The 20,370-nt window shown below is 38.9% G+C and overlaps 1 long non-coding RNA gene across 1 annotated transcript in view; it reads left to right on the top strand.

The window, feature by feature from the left end:
* Positions 1-18,381, top strand: part of LOC149031942 (uncharacterized) — a 298,098-nt gene extending 279,717 nt beyond the window's left edge. Inside the window, exon 2 of the long non-coding RNA XR_016177155.1 lies at positions 17,950-18,381. This is a non-coding gene — a long non-coding RNA (uncharacterized LOC149031942). The remainder of the gene's footprint in view (positions 1-17,949) is intronic.
* Positions 18,382-20,370: the final 1,989 nt, after the last annotated feature.

Genomic DNA, 20,370 nt, shown 5'->3' with positions numbered 1-20,370 from the left:
CATGCGGAAGTGGGGAGAGCAACAGTCGCAGTGGTCACTCTTCTGCTCTGACCAACCAAAGGCGTGGTCAGGCCAATCAGATGCCCCTGCGGAACCGCGTCATGAGGTGCTTGCGTATGTTAGTGCTGGCGGCCGAGAGGTGTCAGCACTTTTCCTGCGCGCGCTGCTATAGCTGCGCGCTGTTGGCCGAGAGATGTCAGCACTGCGCTGGTGCGAGACGCCACAAAGCTATTAATATGTCATCTATATAGCAATAACAGTAGTGAAGGTTACGTAATACCGTGTCCATAAATCTCTGGAAAGATTGTGCTGCATTGCATAAACCAAAAGGCATTACCAGATATTCGAATAAACCGAATGGTGTAATTAATGCTGTTTTTTCTCTGTCTTCAGGAGCTATGGGAATTTGATGATAAGCACGAGCGAGATCTAAAACTGAGTATATTTTTGAGCCTTCTAACTGATGTGTAAAGTCGTGTATATGAGGAAGAGGATACCTATCTGGTTGAGTTATACTATTGAGCCTACGGTAGTCACCGCATGGTCTCCATTCTCCAGTTTTCTTCCTTACCATATGTAAAGGACTAGCCCATTGACTTTTTGACGGTTGACAAATACCTTGTTTTAGCATTAATTCGAATTCTTTTTTTGCAGCTTTAAGTTTTTCGGGTGGAAGACGTCTCGCTTTTTCTGTAATTGGAGGGCCTTTAGTTACTATGTAATGTTGAACTCGATGCTTTGTACTATTGGTGAAGTTTGGCTTGGTGATCGCCACGAATTTCCTTAGCAGCTCGTGACATCCACTACTGCTATTGATCGTAGTAATTGTGGGGTGACTGGAATTGCTAATTTCACCTCTGCTAGAAAGTTGCGTTTTGCCATCAATCAATTTTTTATTTTTTATGTCCACCAGTAAATTATAATATCCTAGGAAATCTACTCCCAAAATTGCTCTTGTTGTTTTTGCAACTGTGAACTTCCATATAAATTGTCTACGTAAGCCTAGGTTTATGGAAAGTACTTTTTTACCATACGTATGAATGGTTGAACCGTTTGCAGCATATAGGTTATATTCGCTGTCTAATGTTCTCCTGTCACCAGATGTTTTTGGGATAACAGATATATCAGCGCCTGTGTCTATCAAAAATCTTATTCCGGATATTCTGTCTGGAATTATGAGGCGGCTTTGTCTCTGTGCACCATCTCCAATCGCCTCAATATTAGATGGTGTATCTAGTTTCCCTGTTTTCGCTGATCTGGGCCGGTCCAGTTACAAGGTTTACGACATCTCCATGACTTTTCGCCAAATTTTGCATGGAAATAGCATGGTCTATTCCTATTACGACTCCTAGATCTTGATCTATTCCTGGAATGATAAACTGGTCGATCATATTGTCTGCCATGATATTTACCTCTTACTAAGGTTTCCAGGTGGGCCATTTTTTCTGTGAGCTGTGCCATTTCGTCATGTAGTTTTCTATCTTGTGTTTCGTCTCCCGAGCTTTTGTCAACTATGGTTGCTACCTCATAATGCCCTGTTCTTTCTATTGTTTTATCGGCTAGGGTTGCTAGACGTTCGAGACCAACGTCTTCTACGACTGCTAGTACTTCCTGTATTCTCGTTGGCAATCTCTGTAACCATAGGGTTTGTAGGACTTGGGTACTTACATTGTCTCCTGCTAATAATTTCATTTCTCTTAGCAGAACTGAAGGTTTTTTGTTCTGTAGCTCCAAGCCTGTAAGGAGTTGTCGAAATTTTGATTCTTCCGACGCTGTTAAGCGTGTGATCAATGCCTCCTTTATTTCAGTATATGAATCGTTAGACGTGGTGGCAATTATGTCCGCCACAATTTTCAAGGTCGCAACATCCAAATGTCGGACAACTGCTGCGCTTTTTACGGCATCAGAGCGTACATTATAAGCTGCGAATTCACGCTCTAGCATCATGAACCATAGCGTTGGTTCGTCTCTCATGAAAGGAGCTAATTTAACGCTACGAAATTCGCTTGCCTGTATCTCGGGTCCTTTGTTCTCTGTTCGACTATCTGCGCCATTTTTTGCTGTACCGGTCTTTGTTCCCTGAATTTCCATTTTTTTTCCTTTTTTTATATTCCCGGGTTTCGGCACCAATTATTTATGTGGGGAACAAGGTTAACGGAAAAGGTTGATCTGGAGATTTACGCGATAGTCGTCAATTAAAGTAACAAAAATATATAAATTTATTAACAAGATACAACTAAACTCTTGGACGCCATATATAGGACTAACTTACATTTCGACCGTTACGTTCAACTTGGGTTTAGTTAGTCTAGTACCCGCATAGGGAGGAAGGGCGCCAGTGTGCCGCGTCGATACACTAGGCACGTATCGCCACATGCGTGTAGCGGTACGACCGATGGTCGCGCCATCTAAGTTACTAGAAGGCTAGGGAACCACGCTAGCAAGTGTGGTCACCAGACGAGTACAGTCTGTGCGTAGCCGTTGAGAAGTGTACAAGAAAGAAAAGCAAGTCGCATCCTAACAATAAAGATCATAAAACAAATTCAGTCTAATATTATCTTTACTATAGAGAAACCCTCTACAGTAAATTGGTGCCGAAACCCGGGAACGTCCGCGTAAAAAAATAAAAAAATAATACAAAAACTAAAATAGAAAAAATAATAAAAAGAAGAACAATGGCACAATCAACCAGCGAAGCCAACGTGGCCCGTGCCGATACCGACACAAAGGAAGTCAACGCCAGTGAGTTTAGAAATGTAAATCTTCCATCCTTTTGGAAAGAGGAACCAAATTTATGGTTCGTGATGTTGGAAAAGGAATTCGCGGCGTACAACGTTAAATCGAATGCCGTAAAAGTGTCAGCGGTGGTAAGAAGTTTGGATACCACGCTGATAAGAGAGGTATACGACATCCTAGCAGCCCCCCCCCCCCCGAGCAATGTACGTACACACATCTAAAAGAAGCCTTAGTACAGAGACTAACTAAATCCGACGAACAACGGCTAAGGCGATTGTTAATGGGAGTGGAATTAGGAGACAAAAAACCCTCCGAACTTTGGAGAGAAATGAAACGCTTAGCAGGAGATAGTGTTAGCGAGAAAATGCTCCTAACATTATGGATGCAAAGGATGCCAACCAGGGCACAAGAGATCCTGGCCATTGCAGACGAAAATACGTCACCCGCAAAGTTAGCGGAAATGGGTGATAAGATCCTCGAGAGAGAGCGTCTGCCGGAAACGGCCGCCATTACGGAAGCAGCGCCAATAGGAAGTGCCGCTCAAACAACAATCAATCGCGAGGTAGCGGAAATCAAGCGGGAAATCGCGCAACTAACGGAGAAGATGGAAAAATTGATGCGCGGTAGAAGAAGGTACCGAAGTTTCCGCGGAAGATCCCGAAGTCGAAGCCGATCGTCAAGCAAACACCGAAACAATGACGGCCTATGTTACTACCACTGGAAATTCGCGGAACAATCGTGGAAGTGCAGACCCCCGTGCAAGTGGACAGGCCCGGATAAAAGAAAGCCTTCGGAAAACTAATGCAAGCGTCTCAAATAGAGGCAGTTGACGACGCGACGAGAAACCTGCGCCTCATGGTAAATGATAGGAAAACAGGAGCATGTTTTCTGATAGACACTGGTGCAGACGTCTCAGTGATTCCACGTACTTCGATAAGTGAAACCAAAGACAATACGTGTAAGTTATACGCGGCAAATGGTGCAGAAATAGACACATTCGGAAAAAAACTTTTAAACCTAAATCTTGGACTCCGTCGAGATTTTTCATGGAGATTTATTATAGCGAATGTTTCTAAAGCAATAATAGGCGCCGATTTCTTGCATTTTTATAACTTATTACCTGATTTAAGAAACAAAAAATTGTTGGACGGCAATACATTGCTTTCTAGGAAAGCAGAATTAGTAAATATTGACGTTCCAACCATTTTGACCATTAACTGTAATAGTCCGTATTTAGAACTTTTTAGGGAGTACGCAGATTTAACGAAACCAACTTCAAGGAAACCCATCAGCCACACGGTGAAACATCATATAATCACAAAAGGTCCTCCAATAGCAGAGAGAGCAAGAAGGCTAAATCCGGAAAAACTGCGAATCGCACAAGCCGAATTTCAGCAACTAGTCAACGAAGGAATCTGTCGCCCGTCCAAGAGTCAATGGGCGAGCCCTCTGCATATGGTACCAAAGAAAAACGGCGAATGGAGGCCATGTGGAGATTATAGGCGACTAAATAGCGTTACGGTACCAGACAGGTACCCCATTCCACATGTACACGACGTCACGCAACAATTTCGTGACTGTAACATATTTTCTACAATAGACTTGTCTAGAGCATATCACCAAATTCCGTTGGCTGAGGAAGACATAGAAAAAACAGCGGTAATCACACCTTTTGGTCTGTACGAATACACAGTGATGCCTTTCGGTTTATGTAACGCGGCGCAAACGTTCCAAAGGTTTATGAACATAGTATTAAGCAAATTAGATTTTTGTGCCTGTTACATAGATGATATAATTGTAGCGTGTAAAAATAAGGAATCCCATGAAAAACATCTGCGTGCAATATTCGATAGACTTAGGCAATATGGACTAACAATAAACATTTCAAAGTGCAATTTTTTTCAAAATAGCGTAAACTACTTAGGTTATAAGATAGATAATAAGGGTATAGCGCCGTTGGATGAGCGAGTCCACGCTATACAAAACTATACAAAACCAAAGACTGTTTCAGATATGCGACGTTTCCTTGGGGTAGTGAATTTTTATAGGAGGTTCTTACCAAAGGCTGCAGAATGGCTTGATCCACTTAACAAATATATGGTAGGTGCCAAGAAGCACGACAAAAGACTGGTAGAATGGAATCAAGCAGCGGAAGAAGCTTTCAAAAAAGCTAAAGAAGCAATTGCCACAGCAACGTTATTGGCATACCCAAAAGAAAAAGCGATATTAAAATTGAAGACTGATGCTTCCGATAGCGCAATTGGAGCAGTGTTAGAACAATTCTGCGATAACAAATGGGAACCACTAGGATATTTCTCAAGGAAACTAGAAAAAGCGCAAATTAGATATAGTGTGTATGATAGGGAATTATTAGCAATTTATAAAAGTTTAAAGTTTTTTAGGTATTTTGTCGAAGGAAGAGAATTAATAATAGAGACTGACCATAAACCACTGTCATACGCTTTTAAGCAAAACACGGACAAAGCAAGCCCAAGACAAGCCAGACAGTTGGATTACGTAGGACAGTTTACTTCCAAAATTGTTTACGTTGCTGGAAAAGACAATGTGGCAGCTGACGCTATGTCAAGACTGGAAACCATAGACATGCCAGTCCTAGTATCAACAGAAGAGCTAATGGCAAAGCAACAAGAGGATGACGAACTAAAGAATATTTTGGCAGAAGAAAAATGGAACCTGCAGAAGATTTTCCTCGATAGCTCTGATAAATACATATATGGCGACATAGTAGGAAAAAGCATAAGACCATACGTTCCAGTCTCTTTACGGAGGCAGATTTTTAAGAACGTACACAATTTGTCACATCCCAGCGGTAGAGTAACAAAACACCTTATAGGAAAAAGCTTCATGTGGCCAAAGATGAACAAAGATATCGCAGAATGGTCAAGTACATGTTTAGCATGCCAAAAGTGCAAAATAAGCCGTCATAACAAACAGGTACCTTCGAAAATAGAAGTACCACAAGGACGTTTCGAACATGTGCACATAGACATAATAGGTCCATTACCAACGATTAAAAATATGAGATACTGCCTAACTATAATCGATAGGTTTACTCGATGGCCAGAAGCAATTCCAATGCCAGATACCTCAGCAGATACAGTGGCAACAACATTCTATTCGCAGTGGATTTCGAGATTTGGTTCTCCTATTACAATTACAACTGATCAAGGAACACAATTTGAAAGTCAACTATTTGAAGCATTAACCAAATTAGTCAGAGCGAAAAGAATTAGAACAACAGCATATCACCCTGCATCAAATGGAATGATAGAAAGATGGCATAGATCACTTAAAGCAGCAATAATGTGCCACGAAGAAAAAGACTGGGTAGGAATATTACCAACAGTGCTCCTTGGTCTACGCACAAGTCTAAAAGAAGATATAAAAGCTTCAGCTGCGGAATTGGTATATGGTGAAAACATCAGACTACCAGGAGAATTTTTTCTCAGCGAAGAGCTATTACAAGATCCACACATATTCCTAGAAAAATTAAGACAACATATAAGGCAAATCAGACCGATACCCACAGCACACCATATCAAAAAGAAACATTTTATTCAGGATAGGTTGTATACATGTACGCACATATTTTTAAGGGTCGACGCTGTAAAAAAACCATTAGAAGCGCCTTACGAAGGTCCATACGAAATTATACAAAGACTTACAGATAATATTTTCAAAATTAACTATAAAGGAAAACATATAAATGTATCTATAGAAAGACTAAAACCAGCGTTCGTCGAAAAAGATTGCAATACCGATTCGTATGTACCAATTAAAACTTATTAGGTTAGGATAGAGATAATGCAATATTTTTATATATCTTTATATATTTTTATATTTTTATATACTTGTAAACATCTATAATTTTAAGTTTCGCATTTTATGTAATAAGAAAAATGCTCCGAAGGGAGTAATGTAGCGGTACGACCGATGGTCGCGCCATCTAAGTTACTAGAAGGCTAGGGAACCACGCTAGCAAGTGTGGTCACCAGACGAGTACAGTCTGTGCGTAGCCGTTGAGAAGTGTACAAGAAAGAAAAGCAAGTCGCATCCTAACAATAAAGATCATAAAACAAATTCAGTCTAATATTATCTTTACTATAGAGAAACCCTCTACATGCGTGTACCGCCTTACGCGCCTAGTAACTTAGGGAAAGAAATTCCCAAAGATCTTTGGGAGGTGTCAGCATTTTTCCTGCGCGCGCTGCTACAGCTGCGCGCTGTTGGCCAAGAGATGTCGGCACTGCGCTGGTGCGAGACGCCACAGATCTATAGTTTGAATCGATAGAACCGGACGCGCGCGATTTTCGAATACCGCTAATTACCGTACGATCATTTCGGATTGTACATGCTCCCCCCGTTGAGAGTGTAACGATCAATACATTCATAGTGTGTGTTAGTGTTCGTAAAAATCAATTTTACAACATTTGTGACACGAATCGCTTAACATTTTTGATATATCGCTTGCAGCACGAGGTGCTTAACCTTTTCGATATATCGCTTGCAGCACGAGCTGCTTACCTTATTCAGTGAATCACTGGCCAGGCGATCTATTTATCTTGTACGTACAAGAAAATTAATTATAAAAGATACAACGCAAGAAAATTAATGATGGTTTAACAATGGACAAATAGTTGTCGCATTTCGCTTGATAACTCCGTGAACCGTCTTCACGGTGACTACTCGTACTATATCATCTTCTCCTGGATGTATGTTTACGATCCAGCCTAACGGCCATATTATGCAAGGTTGATTCTTGTCGATGAAAATAACGATGGTCTCCTTTTCAATTTTTTGCTGGAGTTGTATCCATTTCTGACGTTTCTGCAATTCTTGTAGATATTCAATATGCCATCGTCGCCAGAAATCTTGTCGCTCCTTCGTGATATGCTTCTATGAAGACAATCGATTGGCTGGTGTCTTAGCATAATCTTCCTCCGGCAATGTCGTAATAGGTCTTCCAACTAGAAAATGTGCAGGTGTTGGTGCTGTCACGTCATTCGGATCTGATGAGATAGGACATAACGGGCGCGAATTTAAAATCATTTCGATTTCGATCGCGAATATAGTTAATTCCTCGTACGTGAAGAGATGTTCGCCGACAATCCGTTTGAAATGGTATTTGAAAGATTTGACGGCCGCTTCCCACAAACCTCCGAAATGAGGTGATGGAGGAGGATTAAAATGCCATGATATTCTATGATCTACTGCGAAATCATGGACCGTTGTCTTCTATTCGTCCGACTCAAGTAAGGCGTATAATTCCTTAAACTGGTTATTAGCTTTGACGAAGTTTGTTCCGTTATCAGAATAAACGTGAGTTGGAACAGCTCTTCGACTCACAAAACGCCGGAAAGTGGCCAAAAAAGCATCTGTAGTCAGATCGCTGACTAGTTCGATGTGTACAGCCTTGATAGTCAAGCAGATGAAGATGCACCCGTATATTTTAACGCGACCTTTATTACGGTACTTCTTTTCTTTCGCCTAGATTGGACCGAAGAAATCTACTCCGAAGTGGGTGAATGCAATGGCTTCCTGCACTCGCGAGCTTGGTAAATCCCCTATTTTATACCGGATGCCGGATGCAATATCGATGATAATCGAATGCAACATACGCAATGACGTACGATTCTTCGAACTTGATTCTTGCCGTCGAGGAGCCAAGAGCGTTGTCGGGTAGTCTTAATACCGGCGTGAAAGTTTTTTTCATGGAGTTATCGGATAATGAGATCGGTGACGTGGTGGTGTGAGGGCAATAATATCGGACATTTCTCGTGGAAACTTAAATTTGCGTTACGAAGTCGACCCCCCACTCGAATTAAACCTTCTTCGTCAAGGATCGGATTTAGCACGGCGAGCCTTGTGCTCTTGACTCCCCCCGCTGTTTTCAATCTTTCTCTTTCGGCGTGATATTGTTCGTCTTTCACGATTTTTAAAACGCTTCGTTCCGTTTCTGTTATTTTCGCGGTCAACACTTCTCCCCTGTATGGGCTAGTCTTAAGCCATCTCCGGCATCGAGCTACAATCTTTAATAATCGCGTGTAACTAGAGAATCGCTGAAATGTGTCTACTGATTCAATTCGCGTCGTTAATACCGATAATCTCTTTACGTCCGGCACTTAGAGAAATTCCTTTTCAGTCGGAATGGGCCACTTGGCCTCCGGCCGCTCGAGCCAGGGCGGTCCGTGGAACCATGCATCGTTCTTCAGGAAATCGCGCGGAAGTTGTCCCCTAGATAAAGCGTCCGCTGGGTTGTTTTCGGATCGCACATGTCGCCATGTGATACTTTCACAGATTTCTTGTATTTCGCGCACGCGATTTGCCGTGTATATTTTTCAGCCAACCTAGTACAATCATCGAATCGGACCAGAAAGTTATCTTGTCGGGTTTCAATTCGTCGGCGGTCCGGACTTCTCTGTATAATCGCGCGAGTGTCAATGCTCCGCATAATTCTAATCGTGGTGTGGTGGTGTTCTTAAAAGGAGCCACGCAACTTTTAGCGCAAAGTAGACGTACGCGTGTGTTACCGAATTTATCTCGCGATCTTACATATAAGCAGCAGCCGTAACTAGATTGACTCGCGTCGCAGAAACCGCGTAATTGCACGTCGATCGGGTAATCGAGTGTAATGCGTCTTTCGATCGTTAAATTATCAATTAGTGTCAATTGTTCCGCGAAAGTTATCCAAGAGGCATGTAATGCGCTGGGTACCGATTTGTCCCAGTCGATGTGTGCTTTCCAGCAATTTTGTATGAAGATTTTGGTTGTCGAAATAACGGGTCCTAACAGTCCGAGTGGATCGAAAATCTTTGCTACTTCGGATAAAATCCGTCGTTTGGTAATTCTTTCGCGAATGTCTACGGGTGCGACGGAATAGATTAGACAATCATGATGTGCTTTTCATGAAATACCGAGTGTCTTTAAAATAGGATTTTCCCCAGAGCAGAGCTCGACGTCGATGTTTTTTATGTCTAAATTTTTGAGCACCGGTCGGAAGTTAGACGCCCACTGTCGCATATTAAAACCGCCTCGTTTCAATATTTCAATAGTTTGATCGCGTATCTTTCCGAGGGTTTCAACATTATCAGTTCCCGTAATGAGGTCGTCCACGTATAGTCGCGATTTATTATTTCGGTTCCGAGCGGATAGTTAGCGCCTTCATCTTTCGCGAGTTGTTTTATGGTTCGTATAGCAAGAAAAGGTGCTCAGGCTATTCCGAATGTCACCGTATTGAGGGCGAATCCGTGCGTTATGCAACCAAAATATCCGTTGGTACTGGCGATCGTCCGGATGAATCTATATTTGTCGATACATTTTTTTGATATCCGCCGTCAATACGTACCGATACGTCCGGAATCGTAACAAGTGTTCTACTAAAGTGTCTTGGATTGTAGGTCTGACTAATAAGGTGTTGTTGAGAGAAAGTGTGTTATCATTTTTCGCGGAGGCGTCGAATACGACTCGTACCTTTGTCGTCATGCTAGCTGATTTAATGACCGCGTGGTGGAGAAGATAAAAACCTCCCGTAGGTTCGTCTTCGACGGTCGACATATGTCCTAAATCAACGTATTTCTGTATAATCCTTTCGTATTCCTTCCGGAGTTCGGTATTCGCGTGTAACTTCTTCCAGAGATTGTGGAATCGGCGTAAAGCTATACCGCGCAAGTGACTGTAATCGTGTCTCTCTTCATGGTAGGTAGCCGCACAATGTATCGTCCCGATTCGTCACGCTTCGTATTTTAAACATAATGATTTTCGCAATCTATTTCGTTTACTGACTTCGATCTTGTTATATTCGCGTCTTCTAATAACCAAAACCTTTCTAATTGTTCCTGTACGATCCGAAATGATCGTACGGTAATTAGCGTTATTCGAACATCGCGCGCGTCCGATTCTATCGATTAAAACTATAGATCTGTACGATCCGGAATGATCGTACGGGAATTAGATGTAGTTAAATCGCGCGCGTCCGATTCTATCGATTAGAACTATAGATCGATACTCATTGCGAGCATTGATCAACTACCAGCAACTATCGAAGCGCCCCTTTAGTTACCCCCACCTCTTGCATCCCCACTTCTCACCATCCTAGTGCGTACACCCTGCTGGGCCAGTACAAAAGGACATTGTTCCATTCCATTATAAGAAGCCTGTGAATACATATCGAAATCAAAGGAGTTAAGCTAAGTTAGTTAAGGAACGTAAGCGAAGCGAGCGAGAGGTGAGATCTTTCCATTATATAAATTTCACATTGACGGTATTTTCCTGCGTGGTAACACCACGTGGTGGACTATCATTTTTATAATTAAATATCATCCAGGGTTTTTATGCCGCAAGGCTTTTCTCTGACGAGCCAATAAAAAAGGCATTGTTTCTTTGTTTGGCTCAACCACGTGTTTGATTAATTTTATTCTAATCCCTTTTTCCTCATCCCCAGCTACTAATTACCAGAGGACTCTTAATTGAGGAATTTGGTCATAACATTCTGGTGCAATCCTGTAAGGTGCGAACTCCCGACTTCTGATTTACGAAGCAGTAAATAGACTATCACCACGCCGAGCGAACCTATTAGAAAACAACGAAGTCGAGAAAGTCCGCCATCTTGCGAACATCTACGCCGTTTAGCTGAGACAGTATCATAAAGGATTTTGAAGCGAGATAAGTAGTTTCAATTATCCGTGCGTGCGCTTATGCGTACACACCTTTATTTATTAATATATATCCCAAGGGAAATTGCGTCTTCGAACCCTGTAGAAGTTCGCAGTTTCTTGTATATCTATTAATTGTGCTTATCTTCTCTGCAAAATTCGCATCTCAATATCGGAAAAGACCTATAGAACTTAATTTCTAAATTTGAACGAATACATAATATATAATCGAACGTTATTCTCCTTCTCGGAAATCGCTTTATCCTCGTATAAAGAAGGATAATATTTCCGGCGGTTTCGCCGCCACGCCGCATTCTTTTATTTGAACGGTTGACTAGAAGACGAAGACGCGGTGACGTCATAATCGTATACCCCCTCCATCGGCCTACAGCTAACGACAATCGTATACCCCCTCTATCGGTCTGCCACTAGCGATAAACGAATATCTCTTCCAACGATCTGCAGCGTCAGGGCTGTACCGCATGATCGAGAACCCAACGCGCGGCAATTCATTCGTATAAAGGGGATTTTTATATATTGCCATAAATTGATTTGAGTAGATTTCGAAGAATAGAATAATTAATAACTGTCCGTAATGGCATCAAAAAACAGCTCGAACAAAAACGGCAAGTTTTAGAATCGGGTTTAAGGATCTACCCTAATTAGAATTTTCAAAAAATCAATTTTTTTTTACATTTTTCGAAAGTATACATACCTAGAAGTATAATACTAAAATTTTATAAAGATCGGAGCAGTCTAACTGTACTTTTGTGCAACCTTTACTTTGCTACCTGCGCGCACTAATCTACTCCTCAAGACCATGAGGCAGATAAAAGTACACTAGCGCGTCTGCTCAAAAACTCAAGAAGTCAAAAGATACAAGTTTTGATGTGCTCGTGGATCAAACAGCAGGTTACAGTATTATTAAGTTTTTTTATGGTTTTTACGGTGTAAAACAGTTTAAACTTAACAGTTTTAAAGTGTAAAGTATGTTATAAAGATGTATCGTTCTCGAAATATGGACAACGAGGAATCGGTTTTAAAATTCTTCTTACGCGGGATTGTGGAGAAAAGTATATTGACTCGTGTCCGCTAATTTCGACTGGATACGAGATCAATCGTCGTCTAGTATATGTTATGCGTTTAATTGGTGTTGGATTGAGTAGTATCAACACATTTTGTGGCCTCATGGAACTGGAAAATGTTATAAGCTCTCATTCTTCTGCTCTTGCTAACGATGTTCAAGAAATTCTAATACCAATCTACGAAGATTTGACAAAGCAAGAATTACTAAGAAGATGCCTTGGTGGAAACACGCAGAACAACAATAAGTCGTTCAACAACTGCGTTTGGGCAATGGCTCCTAATCACGTTTTTAGCGGAAAAATTATTGTTTAAATCGCTTGTCAAACAGCTGCTTGTATCTTCAATGAAGGTTTTCAAACGGTTTTGAAAATTATGTCAGAGTAATAGGAGTCAAAATCGGCCCGAGCGCCATGCACTTTGCTGCTCAACGTAACAGAGAACGCATACGTGTAGCAAACCGCCGCAGCACTGATGCCTCTAAAGAAGCCAGGACGCAACTCAGAAACGCTATTTTGGATGAAAATGAACGATATGAAGAAGAGGAAGGCATAATGTATGATGCAGGCATCGCTAAATAAGAACAGGTAAAATTTTTTCACGATTTTTCCTTGAAATAAACTTTAAACGCGTTTTTCTCAAAATCACGTTTTCCGATGCCTTGTTGATAAAATCTCCAAAACTACTTAACCGATCTTTATGAAATTTTTACCACATATTCTTTACTATTATGGCTATAGCGCATATTGAGGGTTTTTTCAAATTTTGATTTTAAATATTTTTTTTGGCCAAAAACAGTAAAAAAAAGTGTTTTTTTTCTTATTTTTTCGAAAAATGTCTGCTATTTTGTCAATTTTTCAAAAATCAAAAATCGTACGATATGCGCTATAGCTATCAACATACTGAATCTAACGCTGATCGGTTTTTTTGTTTTAGACCAACCATTTCAGAGATTTCATCAACAGCGCGGACACACCTTTTTTTTAGGACTTTTTTTGGAGTATCATTTTCATGTATAAAAATTTACTAAACTGTAAAGAAAAAAGATTTTTTATGTATTTCAATAGTGTATTTATTGAGTTATAAGGGATATTAAAAATACTCTTTCTTATAACACAATTTTCTTTTTATTTCATATAATAATGTGGAAGCACGTCTTTACTCAATCAGGAGTAGAAAAAGAAGAAACGAATAACGAATAAACCAAAAGAAAATTATTTCGTCGCCAAGCACTTAAGATGCAGCTTCTCCTTGGTAGTGTCACGTCTAGTGACGTCTATTTTCGAATTTCATGCACCACATAAGAAATTTGAAATTTTGTAACATTTGTCATAATTGAATATTATCAATTTGTTTAATTTTGCGTAAAAGTAATTTGTTAAGCTTTAGCTCGTATAATTTTGTGTGAAAATAGTTTCTATAAGTATTATGTTAATCCTTGCGAGATAAAATTTTTATATCTCCTACTGTTTGTTTTGGGTATATAAATTCGATACTTTATATGTGTTGCGTACAGGTGCCTTGATCAGTACGATGTTATTTATTTATCGTAAAAGAAAAAGGTTTTAATGGATTGTGGAGGAATGTGAATTAATGCGAATTGATTTGTTGTTCCTTTATTTGTGGTTGTTCCTTTATTGTTTGTAATATAGTACGCTGTTGCGTTGTTGTTTGTAAACTATCGCCCCGATGCTGAGCTGCCTGATGATTGCGTTGCTTGTGACTCGAGGAGATGTGGCTAGGCTGCTTTGTCGGGTGCCGATGAGTTTTCCTTGCTCTTGATGCGTTGGTTATATGTGAATCGAGAAGCGTTGCTGACTGGGTGAATGAATTGACGATTTTCCGTGGCCCTTTATAGGGAACGGGTAGTCTTGTGTACTCCCTTCTCCAAATTGATTGGCCAATGACCGTCGGGTCACTCTTCATGGTCCGCCGACGAGCATAGGGTTGTAGAGGGAAATCAAGCTGCGCGGGAAAGCCTTGTCTTAAGGGGACGTTCTACTCTGCAATTTTTGAAAAATTAAATTTTTTTTTTTACATTTTTCGAATGTATATATACGTAGAAATATTGTGTTAAAATTTCAAAAAGATCCGATGTCTCTAACTACATTTTTTTGCTTCCTGAACGTTACTATCTCGGACCGCTCTCCTGAGCGTTTGGCGCGCACGGTTCTTATATCGGCTACGGAGACTCCAAGACTTTTAAAATGCTGCTTTATTATCATCCATACGGTGAAGATTTCATTGTTAAAAAGTTGAAGTGTATTTTGCATGTGACAAAACATATTCTTAAGCGCGCTAATAAGGCAAGAAAAGCTCTCATACAAAAGAAGAAAATTTAAAAGAAAAACGCCGAACCGCCAAAAAAAAAATAAGAACTGTAGCAAAAACAGTAGTGAAGAGAAAAACGACTGTTGTGAAAAAAGTTCCTGAAATAAAAACTAAAAATTTACAATCAAATTGATGAAAGAACTCTCAGAAATCTACGGTTTAGCAGTCAGAAGACATTTGAATTCTTCATAGGATATGCGTAACGAGATTTGGGCAGGATACTACCACAAAAGTTCGACTGATGCCAAGCCGAAGCATTCTAAGTGTTCCATCGACTGGTGAAAGTACCTCAAATCTAAGGCACATGGCACCTAAACACATGTTTAACGGCAAAATAGTTGTTGAAATTGCGTGCAAAGTTTCGGCATGTATCTTCAACGAAGGATTTCGAACAGTGATGAAGATAATAGAAACGATGGGCATGAAACTTGGGCCAGGAGCGATCGACTTTGCTAAAAGACGCGAGCGACGACCGACGTATCGAATATGCGAACCGTCGAAGCTCTAAGTGCTCAAAAGATGCCAGATCAAAGTGGAAGAAGGCAAGACTGGAAGAAATTGAAGAATATGAACAAGAAGAAGGTCTATTGTACGGTCCAGGCATCGCAGATTAAGTTTAGGTAAGAATTTTTAACGATTTTGAGTAAAAAAAACTTTAAACGCGTTTTTCTCGAAACTACGTTTTGAAATACTAGCTCCATCGTATCTCACGAACCAGTAAACCGATTCTTATAAAATTTAATCCACAGATTCTACACATGAGCTGTAACAAAGTGACGGAGAGTTTTTTCTTATATTTTAATTTTTACTATTTATTTTTAGTCAAAAACAATGAAAAAAAAGGTCAAATTTACGTTTTTTTTGTAATTTGTCCACCATTTTTTTATTTATTAATAAAATTTTTATATATTACTGTCACTTTGTAGCTGAAGTCATACAGAATATAAAACCATTTTACTTTTATGTTTCAGGTAAGCCATTCTCAAATTCTGATGGAGCTACCAAAGCACTAAAGTTTTAAGGTGTTTTTTTTAAACTAATGTTTTTGCAATAAAAAATTAATTAAAATGAAAAAATAAAAATTCATTTATATAGTTTAGGACTCAATTTAACAAACCCAACAACTTTTATATCGGTATCTTTTATAGTTTTCTTGGAAAAAATTCGCGAAAATAGCCTTTTTTTTGGGTGCTTCGAGTAGAACGTCCCCTTAAAGAAGTAGCGTTGTGTCCACTTGTGCTAGCGCATGCGTCGAAAGAACCGGCGCCGGTAGGTTCAGCTTTTGTGTGTCCTGTTCAAAAATTTGATCGCGCCAAACAACACCTCACACAATTCACATCACACATTGCGCAATACGCAACAATATGTACATTAGCTATTAGGTCAATTATAATCGATAACTTCGTCCACACAAATGTACTTTGCTTTATTTTCCTATTATATACTTAAATAATTTGTAATTATTCTTTTCTTTTCATCATTATTATTTTTGTTGAGAAGATAATTTTGTATTTCCTATGAACGACCATCGATAATTTCGAATTTTGTGAAATGGGTAAAGTAGAACATCTATTGTCGATCATAGAGGAATCTGCATTACCGACAGTGTCGGTCGGTAACTAGGTTAGTCGATAAGTAAGTGTCGGTAATACCGACATTGCGTTCTTCCAGTACTGACTTATCGGTCGACGTTATAGTGGAATGATTGTTTCTAATTGATTATTTTAATGTGCATAAAATATTCGCACGTTATTATATTTCTTACTCATAGTCTGTATAAAATATCTGCACGTGCATTTTTGTTGACAACGCAGTTCTCAGAACTCGCAGCGCACGTGCATTTTCGCTGGCGGCGCAGTTCCTGGAACTCGCGCTTGATAGCATTCCAATGTAACTGACGCCTATCTTTCTTCGAAGAATTCGCGCTTGATAAAATTCCAATGTAAATGAAACTTATTTATTACGTCCGAACACATGGACACGAGTCACTTTCATAGTGTGCCACTTCGTGGCCAACCGCCAACTTCGGTTACACTCGGCTTTCCTCGACATCCCAAACACACGGACATGGAAAACTTTCATTGTGTGCAATCCTAGTGGCACAGGGAGAGGGTAAGATTTACCCACGATCTGACAGCACTGACTTAAATAAATATCCAGTTGTACTTCTCCGATCCGTTTGTTCAGTATCTCCCCAATCAGAATCGACATAACTACTCAATATATACTTATAGTCAGTTCTAGTGTAAGTTAAGGGTTCATTCTGGTTTATACGCCGAAAAAAAGGCTATTTTCACGATTTTTTTTTAGACTTTGTAGGATACATATACATATGAAAGTTGTTGGGTATGATAAATACACTCTAGAAGTACAAGAAAAAAATATTTTTTTATTGTTTATATTGAATTCTACGCAGTATTCTTTATTCTGCGTTTATATTACCATATCTACAAAATGCAATCGATACTTTTATGTATATAAATAATATCCGATATCTAGTGTGGGACACAGAGTGTTTTGTTCTATCGATGGGCGGTCCTTCTTAATTTTGTTTTCTTTATCCCTACCAAAGGGCAGCTGCATCTTAAGTGCTTGGCGACGAAATATTTTTCTTTTGGTTTATACGTTATTCGTTATTCGTTATTCGTTATTCGTTATTCGTTTATTCCTTTTCTACTACTGATTGAGTAAGGACGTGCTTCCACCTTATCATATAAAATAAAGAGAAAATTGTATTATAAGAAAGAGTATTTTTAATATCCCCTATAACCCAATAGTTTATAACGTTTTTTGACATCCAAAATGGCTGACAAACGTGAACCCTTTAAAAGTAGGTATGCTGTTAGCGGGCATCGAAATTTGAGAACGGGTGATCTAAAACAAAAAAATTAAACAGTTTTAAATTCAGTATGACAATGGCTATCGGGTATGCTAAAACTATCAATTTTTATGAAAACAGAACAAAATGACGGCCATTTTTTCGAAAAAGAAAAAAATCGTTGATTTTTTTCGCAGTTTTTTGTAAAAAAAATAGTAAAAATTAATATTTTGACTTGGTTGTAGCATGCGAGATAGCCATTCATGTGTAGAGTATGTGGCTTAAATTTCAGAAGGATCGGTTGAGTAGTTTCGGAGATATCATGCCCGCCAACCGAAAAAACGTTGTTTCGAGAAAAACGTGTTTAAAGTTTCTTTTAACAAATTTTTAAAAAGTCTGACTTTACCTTATTCTGCGATGCCTGCACCATACAGTATGCCTTCTGCTTCTTCAAAATACTCATTTTCTTCCACTCTAGCCTTTTTTCGTTGTGTCCGGGCCTCTATCAAAGCTTCTCCGCTCAAACAATTGGCTGAGCGCACGCGCGTGTTGCCGCGGTTACTAGCGTATTTGACTGCGATAGGGCCAAGTTTTATCACCAAAACGTGCATTATTTTCAGTATTGGATCAAAACCTTCGTTGAATATACAAGCTGCCAATTTAAAAGCTATTTCAACAATTTTTTTACCATTAAATAGGTGTTTAGGCACCATAGCCCAAACGCATTTGTTGAAGCACTCATTATTATTTTAAATGTGTGGCCACCTAAACATCTTTCAAGTAATTCTGTTTTTGTCAGGTCAATATCAACCTTTTGTTTTTTGCTGCTATATTCATGCAGAGACATTTCCACTTACACCATCGCAGATGGTTTGTCTCCCCAATCTGTAATATCTCTATGTGTTTGGGTCGCAAAATAATATACTTAGACTGCTCGGATCGTTCTAAAATTTTTGTATGATAATTCTACATATGTCTTCTTACGAAAAATGCAAAAAAAAAAAAATTAATTCTTTCAAAATGATAAACCAGAATGAACCCTTAATTTAATATCAGCTGATCCTTTAAGATATCTGAGAGCTCTTTAAAGATTTTGCCAAAGTTCTTTGTTACTTTTATTTGAGTACCGGCTCAGGGTATTCACAGCAATACTAAAATTGGGTCTTGTACAAACCATTATATACATCAAACATCCAATTCAATTTCGACAGGTTGCATCATATTTTTCATCCGAATTCAAAGCTAAATGATCTAATACAGTAGGAAGGGGTATACTAACGGGCTTGCAATCTTGCATGTTAAACCTTTGAAGAATAGTTTTGATATATGAACTCTGATCTAATGTTATTTTTTCTTTGATTCTTCCAACTTTTATTCCTAAAAATAATTTAATTTCATTTAAGTCTGTCATGCAAAATTTATTCATTAGATAACTCTTAAAAGCTCTCATTTTCTCTATCCCAACGATTACTGGTGAATTTCGGAATCCTTTTTCTACAAGGGCTTTATCAAACATCTCGAACCAATATCTAGCAGATTGTTTTAGACCATATAAAGCTTTATTCAATTTGCATACTTGATTACTATTGCTTTTTACGCCTTCAGGGACCCTCATGTAAATTTCCTCTTTTAACACACCGTTCAAAAATGCGGTTTTCACATCCATATGATGAACTAATAAACCATGATGATTTGCAAAAGCAATGAGGAATCGAAAACTTGAAATCCTAGCAACTGGTGCAAAAGTTTCATTATAATCTATCAAATATTTTTGACTAAAACCTCGAGCAACAAGTCTAGCCTTGTATTTAATTGGATTCTCAAATTCATCATTTTTAACTGCAAATACCCACTTGCAATCGACAATGTTCATATCTTTTAGCTTCGGTACCAAATTCCAAGTTTTGTTCATAATAAGTGAATTTATTTCATCTGCAATAGCTTGTTCCCATTTTTCTTTATCATTTCTCGTCTTAATTTCTTCAAATGACATGGGAATTGAATAAATTATAGATTGTGTAGTCAACAGATAATCATTGTCAATCTCCATTTCATCATACGAGATAGGAGATCGTTGTTTAATTTTACCACTCCTTCTGGGTCCTATACTATCCTTAGATTTCCCCTCTTTAATATCCTTAGATTTCGGTTCTACAGCTATATCTGTTTCAGGTATAATTTTACTTTTTATGGGATCTACTATTACTTTCTCTTTCGACCTTACCATATCTGATTTCTCACTATCAGATTTATTTCTTTTACATACATCTGATTTCTTACTATCAGATTTATTTATCTCACCTCTCATTTCTACTGATTTTGGCATCACACTTAACGCATCAGTTTCATGTGAATCTTTTTCCGAATTCACTTCTTTCAGTACCGGTCGAAAGTTCAAGTAATTTATTTCATCTACTTTACATCCCTTACTATTTCAAATTTTCTATACTTAACATTCCAAATTTTATATCCATTCGATACAAATCCTACTAATATAACTTTGTAAGATTTTTCATCGAATTTAGACTTTCTAATTTTATTATGCACATAGACTGTGGAACCAAATACCTTCAGATATTTTAAACTCGGCCTTTTATTATGCCATAATTCAAACGGAGTTTTATCTATTGTAAGAGCCCGCGTTGGCGTTAAATTAATTAAATAAGTTGCAGTTAAGACTGCTTCTCCCCAAAATTCCTTTTCTAAATCAGCACTATTTATCATAGCCCG

This window comes from Polistes dominula, unplaced genomic scaffold, assembly GCF_049000335.1.
Source record: "Polistes dominula isolate Pdom_NZ unplaced genomic scaffold, Pdom_raw_medaka contig_168, whole genome shotgun sequence".
Classification (NCBI taxonomy): Eukaryota; Metazoa; Arthropoda; class Insecta; order Hymenoptera; family Vespidae; genus Polistes; species Polistes dominula.
The sequence above is the reverse complement of the archived record's forward strand: the minus strand, read 5'-3'. Positions and strand labels throughout refer to the sequence as shown.